The sequence below is a fragment of the Gadus macrocephalus genome, chromosome 20 (assembly GCF_031168955.1).
Source record: "Gadus macrocephalus chromosome 20, ASM3116895v1".
NCBI classification, from domain to species: Eukaryota; Metazoa; Chordata; class Actinopteri; order Gadiformes; family Gadidae; genus Gadus; species Gadus macrocephalus.
In genome coordinates, this window is record NC_082401.1 from 14046212 (window position 1) to 14055444 (window position 9233).

Consider the following 9233-nt stretch of genomic DNA (forward strand, 5'->3'; position numbering starts at 1 on the left):
ATCTTGCTGCTCTCAGTCTGTCAGCAGCACAGGGCTTGGAGGGGGAAGATCTCCAGACCCCACTGTCCTGAGGAAGAACAGGGGTCTGGGGATAACCAGATGAAGACCTCATGACGAGGAGAACCAAGACCAGTCGAGGCTCAATCGAGGTTCACTGCTCGGTATGAATCTGAAATCGAAACGCTACGATCTATATATCTCAAGTGTTCGTTTGTGAGGAGACATGATCCGAGACACCGGTCAGAAACCGGGGAAGTGAGACACATGGGATTGTATTTTGCGTTGCAGTTTTGCCGCAGGCACTCAGAGCTTTGTCTGACAAAAACTGCTCTCGTTTTCATCACTTCCACTCCCGTGATAGATTGCTGCACAGAGTGATGAAATCATTCAAATAAATCCTTTATGCGCCGGGGGATACGCAAAACAACAGTGGCTGCTTTGGCCGTGATACGCAACCTATAAATTACAGCGTGCGTGCTCTCATTAGAGGTTGTAAAGCTGGGGGGAAATCAATATGTCGTGCTGCGCTATTTACATTTGATGTCATCATACGCATTAACAGTGTGTTAAAACCTCTGAGTCACGCCGTACATCCAAGGGTGGGTTTCACCCCACTTTGAATTTGGCGGATTAAGCAAAACAGTGAATCTCTTGGAGGTCTAAGAGGCCTCCCAGCCTCTTCCCCTGGCCGGGACTCTCTCAACGCATTAGTCAGCATGTCTGTCTATTAGTCTCCCGCTCAGTAATTGCCTGTCTGATCATCGAGCGAGATCTTTCAAACACTATATCTCCTTTCTCTTCGGCGGAAATATAGAACACTCTCGTGCGGCCGAAATGAATGACCGCTCCTGTCTCAGCACATAAACACACGTTATTTTGCGTCGGGCGTGGGGGAAATCGACCAACATGTTTTATATTATCTTGTTTATTATTATTAACAGGGTAGGAACATAGTAAAAAGAAAAGGCGAGAATGAGAATGGCTGCAAAGTATCGACTTCAGGTTAAGGACTTCAACAGAAACTTGAGGAATCCTCTGCGCTGCACACTGCCACAAATCAACTCTCCCCATCTGAGGGGGATCGAGTGCGGACAGATACAGAGCTCAAACACGCGTCAGACGGACAGACGTTGATGCATGGGGATGTTGACGGCGTTGATAGCAGCAATCTGTATGAAACGCAGGCCAGGGGAGCGCGGGCCAAGAGGGATTACATATTTCCCGTGATGCATGGGCCCTCGCCGTTGAGCCTAGGTCACAGGGAGTTCAGCCGAGCAGCAGGCTCTGTCATGCCCCCTCTCCACCCCCGACCGCAGCCCCCCCAAAACACCCCTCTGTGAATGGATCCACTCTTCGCTATCTCCCTGGCAGCCCCAGGGTAATGGATGAGGTGCACGGCTCCCACAGGAAAAAAAAAGAAAAAAACACACATCTGCATCCAGGCGATAATGTGGATCACAAAGGGAGAGGCAGAGCGGCTTCTTACCAGCACCCCTCACCCCCACACCCCCACCCCCACATTGTCGGCTCCATGGCTGCAATGGCTCCAATGTTGGTCATCTTACAGTAGAATTCAAAGGATATTCACATATTTAAAACTCTCAAATAGGATCCCGGATGATTATTCATTAAGGGAACCCAAAAGTATTTATTAATTCTGCCGATATGGATATCGTACACACATGCATATATATTTGTTTCCCTTTATGTAAATATGTGGTGTGTTTTCCCGGAACATACCGGCGTCCCAACACAAATAATGTGGTGCTGCTAAAACAATTCTGTGATATTCCTCCTGCAGCCGTGGTTTTATTTGCTGCGCGACGTGGCTGGGAGTCTCGTGTTCTGTAATTGACTGGCTGGCCCCGAGGCGAGGGGAGATGTTCGGCATTTCAGCGGTCACATCTCAGCGCTTCACAGTTGGCGAGGCCGGGCTTGTAACAAATCACACTCCACTGACAACAACAACTACAACTGCAACAGCAACAACAAAACAAACCGCAATGATAGAAAAAAAGAAGCAGAAAGGGTTGCTGGAAGCTGAGGACGGCTCATTTGAATTTCACTCAGCTTTGCTGTTTAGCAAAGATGCTAAATCTACGATTGAGGACTGTGCAGGAAATGTCTGCGTTTTGAGGGATAAATGTACCCCCCTCGAACCGAAGGGTAGCGTAGCGGTTCACAAGGTTCCCTGAAGGGGTCGAAACTAACGCCCATGCACCCAAACACACTCTACACTAGCCCTACGAAGAAATCTTGGTTTAGCTCTGCGGTACAAACCAGTTCTAAGGGCCGAAAAATACCGAACGTAAACATCTACAAACCAGTATGTTAGAGGCGCAAAAGAATATAATTCAACCATGTCAGTCCTAATATTTGTAGCACTGCATGTTTTTAACCATCTATTTGTAACGATGCACGTACATATGTAAGGGTGTAAACCCTGAGTAACCCTGTATGTGAAAGCGTAGGTTTCTAACGTGTGTTTCTAATATGTATACCAGTATGCGACTCAGTATAAAGTCATGTATGTAACACAGTGTGTGGCCACGAATGCGCCCTTGCGGGTAACAGTGTACGGATCGCAACATGTTTGTACTAATGTACAGTATGTTACATGTATGTACTAGCTTACAGTATGTAACGATGTATGTACTAGTGTACAGAATGTAACATGTATGTACTGGTGTACAGTTTGTAGTAGCGAACAGTATGTAACATGTATGTACTGGTGTACAGTCTGTAGTAGTGTACAGTATGTTACATGTATGTACTAGTGTACAGAATGTAACATGTACTAGTGTACAGTTTGTAGTAGCGAACAGTATGTAACATGTATGTACTGGTGTACAGTCTGTACTAGTGTACAGTATGTTACATGTATGTACTAGTGTACAGTAGATAACGTGTATGTACTAGTGCACTAGTGACATGTATGTACTAGTGTATGTAACGATGCACGAGCCCCGGTATGTCGTCTGTACGGCCGTGTGTTCCATCCAGGGCCTTCTGCTCCGGAGCTGGAGGTGACTTGGCCGAGGTGGGCTTGGTTTAGTGTTCCCCCAGCGGCGGGGGGGGGGGGACGGGACAGATGGAGCTGTGCTCTTAGCCTAGGCCAACAGGACACTTGAGCATGCAGATTGCACATTTACATTCCCGCCTCAGAGCCGGGGACGTAGAGACCTATTGTTTAGTGCAGGCACGGGGAACATGCATCACTGCGTCCAACATATAGTCCACTGTGGCCGCGCCTGGCGATGAGCACGTCACGTGAATATAAACCAGAGTCAGCCGTGTTTCGAGAGGCGGGCGGTAACGGCAGCAGTATGTGTGTGTGTGTGTATGCGTACGGTCTTATAAGGAGTACGAAAGCGGTGATCACAAGTGAAATACATATCTCTAAATATATATACATAGGGGTGGTATGGGCCTTTGCAGGGCAATAAAATGATTCCCTGTGTTGTTGGAATGAATAAACATGGCTGTGCTATACGGCATCCCCAGAAGGCTGGTCTTACATTTGGTATTGTGTGGGGAGACAATGGAGGAAACATGGAGGGAACATTGCAGGAGGAGACAACAAATGCAGTGAGATTATTCCTGGTGGCCAGACCGCCTCCCAAATACCTGCAGTTTGATTTTATCCCATCTATCATTATTCTCTTTGGCAAACACAATGCCATTGGTTTCCCAGAAGAATTATAGAGCGGCACTGCAGAAGACAAACAATTTACTGGCACTTTGCCTCGCTGAACAGCGCTGTCACACTGCCAGGGAGCATCCATTTTAAACAATACATGTTTCAGTCACCCGGGCCCACACATTCGTTATGGCATCTCCCCCCAGCATTCAGAGATGAGTTATGTTGCTTGTTTAAATGATGAAAGTCAATCAAATGCTGGAAGAAGAAAAAAAAATCCCCTCTCCAGAAGAATAAGTCTGATTCTCCGTCTTTGTTTGTGTTCTTCGTTTGTGTGAGCTTCAAAAAAATAAATTTGCTGTTTTTTTTTTCACATGAACGAATTCATTTAAAACACACACACGTGCGATTCCGTGTCGTTATAATTGGATCAACGCTAAATAAATGCTGTTTTAGAAAACAAAGCAGAGAGAGAAACAGTAACACCGTGTTCCCTTCTCTGAACCACTCCACCACCGACCCCAGACAAAATAAAAAGCAGGAATAAAAATGCCACCCCCCCCCCCCAACACTGCATGACCACCCCCCTTACCCCACCCCCCTTACCCCACCCCCCTTACCCCACCCCCCTTACCCCACCCCCCTTACCCCACCCCCGACCCCCGGCTAACTGGGGCGTAAATGAAGTGGGGAGCTGGTGGAGGGTGAGGCAGGCAGACCAGGGACCCTGGGGCGACTGGGGGGGGGGGGGGGGGGGGTTCCTGGGGAGCCACCGGGCCCCCATTACGCTGCAGCCGGGGTCCAGAGAGCTCACGGGCTGACAGGCCGCTGCCCTCGGAGGACACGCCGGGACCACTGCCGCCGCGTCGTGGGGACATTTACATTATTCAAAGATAAATGCGTTGTCAATCCCGTGTCTCCCCCACGCTAGATACGCCCGGCGCCTCGCCCCCTCGCGCGGCCAAAGGTGGGCTCACCTCCGCCCCGGCGCCAGACACGCTACAAATGAAATCAAATGTCTTTCTCCATGCGGCAGAATTGCTTAACCCTGCGTGCTCCTTCCAGGCTGCCGCGCCTTCATTGGTTAATGCTGCGGGCGTGCAGGTGGTGGTGGTGGCGGGGAGACAAATGGAGGGAGATGGGGAAGCCTGCGCTCGCACTGGGATGTGGGTCTTCATTTGGGGGGGGGGTGTAGCTGTGTTTTTGCGGGGTTATTTGCGGCTATATGTTTGTTGTTGAATATGTTATGTCTGAATGAATGGATGAATGATTGGAGGAATGGATGGACGGATGAATTAATGAATGACTGACTTTATGGATGAATATGAATGGATGGATGTATTATAATGGATGGGCGATTGAGAAATGAATGAGTGAGACGATGAATCTCATGAATGAATAGGTGAATGGATGCACGGATGACTGCGTAACATGACCGGTTTGGATGAATAATCCAATTTGAGTGTGGAAATACAGCAGCAGCGTGTCCGCCTGAGCATGGTGGATGTGATGTTTTATGTAGTGTGTTAGCGGGAGAATACACAACATTCATCTTCTAGGGTGAGATGTATGCAGCCAGCCGCCAGGACCACCGACAGCGAGGAGACTGAGCAGATAGGAGACCTCCAACACGATGGTCTTATCCTTGAGCACTGGACATCTCCCTCCCTGCGTTGAGGTTTATTATGAACGAGTGGCGTTGAAAAGGTTATCCGACGGGCTCTTAACTTAACACTAGAACTCATGAAGACGGTTATTAAGGCTACGATCTATCTTTCATATCTCAGAGTCACAGACTATTTTACTGAAATAATGTGTCTGGGATTACAAATGGAATCCACGCGGGATCATCCTTTATCCTGCAGACAGATTGAATTCCAAACCCTGTTACTGTAATAGGCGCACTTGTAGGGTGCCATGAATTAGAGCTTTAATTATATTAGATACTATTTTAAACAAAATAACACATTTCTCAGGATCCATAGGTGTAATTTATAGCACAGCCAGGTTCATTTTCCCGGGCAATCAATTTCTGGGTGAGGCAGAAGACTAATATAATTATGTAAAGCGCGGAGAGCTGAGCATCACAGTCAGCACAGGGGGGTTTAACCGAAGATAAATGAAGATGCAATTTATTCACTCATAATTTCAGAGCGGAAAAAGGGGGCCATGAAGGAAATCCATAACACCGTTGGCAAGGAGAGAGGCCCTACTATTTTTTGATACAAGCTGCCAGAGTTTTATGTTTCATCATGAACCATGCTTGAGTAATGAATGACCGCCACATATCAGGAAGCCATCTTCTCCATGCGTGTAATGAGCTGTTGGGTCAGGATGTTTTTTGTTTTTTTATTGTTGATCAAAATGAATCCATCATACCTACAATGATACACCAAACCCTAAAACATAAGGGCCCTCCATCCGTCAAACAGCATCTCTGTGGCCCATCACACTGAGGTAGGCACATTGATGAAACCTAAACAAAACATGCAGGGAAGACACACTAAATACAACAACAAATCACCTTAAATCACTGCAAATGTGTTGTGCTGTGTTGGCTCGATAGCAATCAGAATAGAGTAGGATGTCGATCGCAGGAATAATTCAAATAAAAAAAAGAGGCCTGTTTAAATGTTGCTGTATTCGTTCTCATTCATTCTCAGTCATTGTAGTCTCCCTGCCTTCTCTCGGCTATCCTTCTTCCTGAGCCCACTGTGTGTGCACGTGTGTGTGTGTGTGTGTGTGTGTGTGTGTGTGTGTGTGTGTGTGTGTGTGTGTGTGTGTGTGTGTGCGTGCGTGCGTGCGTGCGTGCGTGCGTGCGTGCGTGCGTGCGTGCGTGCGTGCGTGCGTGCGTGCGTGTGTGTGTGTGTGTGTGTGTGTGTGCATGTGTGTGTGTCCTATTAAAGCAATCACAGCCTCTGTGTGTGTATCATGAGATTCTCCCCGCTCTGTTCTGAGATGGCCTTACACATATTATGGAGCTATTATGCTCAGGTTGCTGCCAATGAGCGTCCATCTTGTCTCAGGCCTGTGTCAATGTTTTCAAACCGTAAAGAACAAACATCTGTTTATGATCCGTTTATTGTTTTTACTTTATTGCCAGTATTTGCAGATTAGAATTTGTTGCCATTGTGTATTATTTATTATATTTGTAATCTGTGTGTTCTGGGTAGTGGAGAAGAATCCAGGTCATTTTACATGAACCCATCTAACCTTGATTGTCTGGATCACCCACTTTCTGAAGTATAGGAGTGGACGTAGTTTATTGTCTTAAAAAATTAAATGTTCTAATCCATTTTTTCCGTTTAGTTCTTAACAGAGGACGAAGAACCCTTCCAGGCTGTCTGAAATACAGATGCACTCTTACTATTGCAGAAGTGTTATGAGATAAGCTTTTATATTCTAGGGTGAAACTAAGACGTAATATAATTTATGAGGAAATAAGATCATATACTTCTTACTTTACGATACTTTACATAGTCCATTCTAAATGGGAATCAACATAACCAATTGAGAATACTAAATATAGACAATCTTGTTTTCTGGGGAGTGAACATCAGACAAGAGCTAAGTGCTAGCTATTAGTTGGTGATGTACATAAGATAAAGAATAGCCCACAGGCGAAATACCAGGCATAGTATCCTTCAATTAAAGACAAACATCAAAGGCACAAGGAACATGTTTATTTGAAAAGTTGGAAGTCCAGCAGAGCACCTATAAGCATACGATAATTTCAAACAGGATAGAAATTACCGAAAATAGATTATTGAATGTTGATTGTAGTACACAACAGTGAATATGTTTAAAGAACTGGATTGAATCGGATGCTTCAGGGGGGAGAACGATGGCTCCTGGAAGAATGGAGTCTCTTACGTCATCTTCGCCTTAATGAGATGACGACATGGTGGAACTTTTAATGAAGACAGACCGAGCTAAGGCCCGTTTCCCAGTCCTCATTTATTTACAAATTCCCATCTTTCAACATAACATCAAATTGTCCAATCAAATTGTCGTTATCCTTGTAGGCCTGCTATTAAACACAAATATACATGTGTTTATTGTTTGTCGTAAATACAATAGTCTTAATGCATTAAGTCGAGGGTCCAAACTCCATTGAGTCTTACCTGTGAAACAATAATACGCATTTTAAATCAAAATAATAAGATAGCGGATAGTTTGATTTGTTTTGCAACCCTATTTAGTCCAATGCATCCGCAGCAGGTTGGGCTCGCCTCTGGAGGAAAATAGGTTAAACATCTCTAGGGATGGAGATGGTTTCCCTCGACTCGCTGAAAGGGATCCTCGCGATATCTTCTGCAGAGACGAGCTGATGGGAACGTGATCTGCAGCCTACATTACGCGTACAAGCATATCCATCTTTCCCTTCGAATTCAACACCGGTTTCTCTACTAACAGGGCACTAAATTGGACATCAAAATCTAGAAACACCGTCGTTCAGTCCTGCTCTCGGGTGGCTGGCACACAGGGGAGTTTGTTGTGGGTCCGCGTTGGAGATGAAATCCGTCCATGAAACGTTTCCATCCTAGACGGCCGGAGTGTTTCTTACTACAATAGTCATGCAGAAATCTAAACTAGTTATCCTGTCGTCCGCACCACGCAATAATTCCTCAACGGTGAAGCCGTTAATGACAGTGAGCGCCTCCTGTTGTCATTAGAGAGCCGACTGTAGGTTCGCCCGGGCGCCATGCGTAAATATTAGCCAGCAGCGAGGGGGCGTGGCCTGCGTCTCCCGTCCAATCCGGGCCCCGCCCCCTCCTCCCCGCTGCTGGGATCCCATCCACAGAGCTTCTGGATCTGAGAGAGAAATATTCCAGCTTCTATAATAGCCTGGCATATATTCCTCCCTGGTCGGACTGCAAGTGACCTTATGATTTAGAAGTGATGACATTATTTAAAATTGTATGCATTTAGTTCAAATTCAGTATGCCTTGGTGTATTTTTATTTATGCTGATTTTCAAATTCACTGAAATTGTTCAGTTTTCACAAAAGCTTTTATTGACTCACTCTGATTATATTTAACACTTTTATTAATCAAATGCTTCTAGAGATTAGCATATTGTTTTACCCCCCTCGCCTCTAGGCCAATGCACATCTCAGAAATAGGCTACTCCAAATCATTATGTGACAACAAGGCCTGCATGTCCCATCCATTCATAAATAGCACAGATCTGTGTATCACACTAATATTGTACTGTAACGGAGCATGTTTCCATATGCTTCTCCTTTTACAACCAGAGCTCTTCTCCCGGATGAAGAAGGATAATTAATGAACTATTTCCCCCCTGAACCAAATAGCAACGCATGCGTGTGGGCGAAAATCTTCAGTTTAGCTTCCCTTTCGCACAAATCTCAAGCTCTAATTCGGTTAGTTTTGGAGCGACTCTATGATTAAGAATACAAATGATGCAGATGAAATGAGAGGGGCTGGATAATGAAACAGGGCCTGCTCCCCCCTAGACCTGGTCCACAGCAAACCACACAACTATCATGACCTCCGTCCCGATGCTGCAAATCGACCCCGATATGCCTTTAAATCAAAGATAGTTTGGGACATTTTAACTACACTTGGGT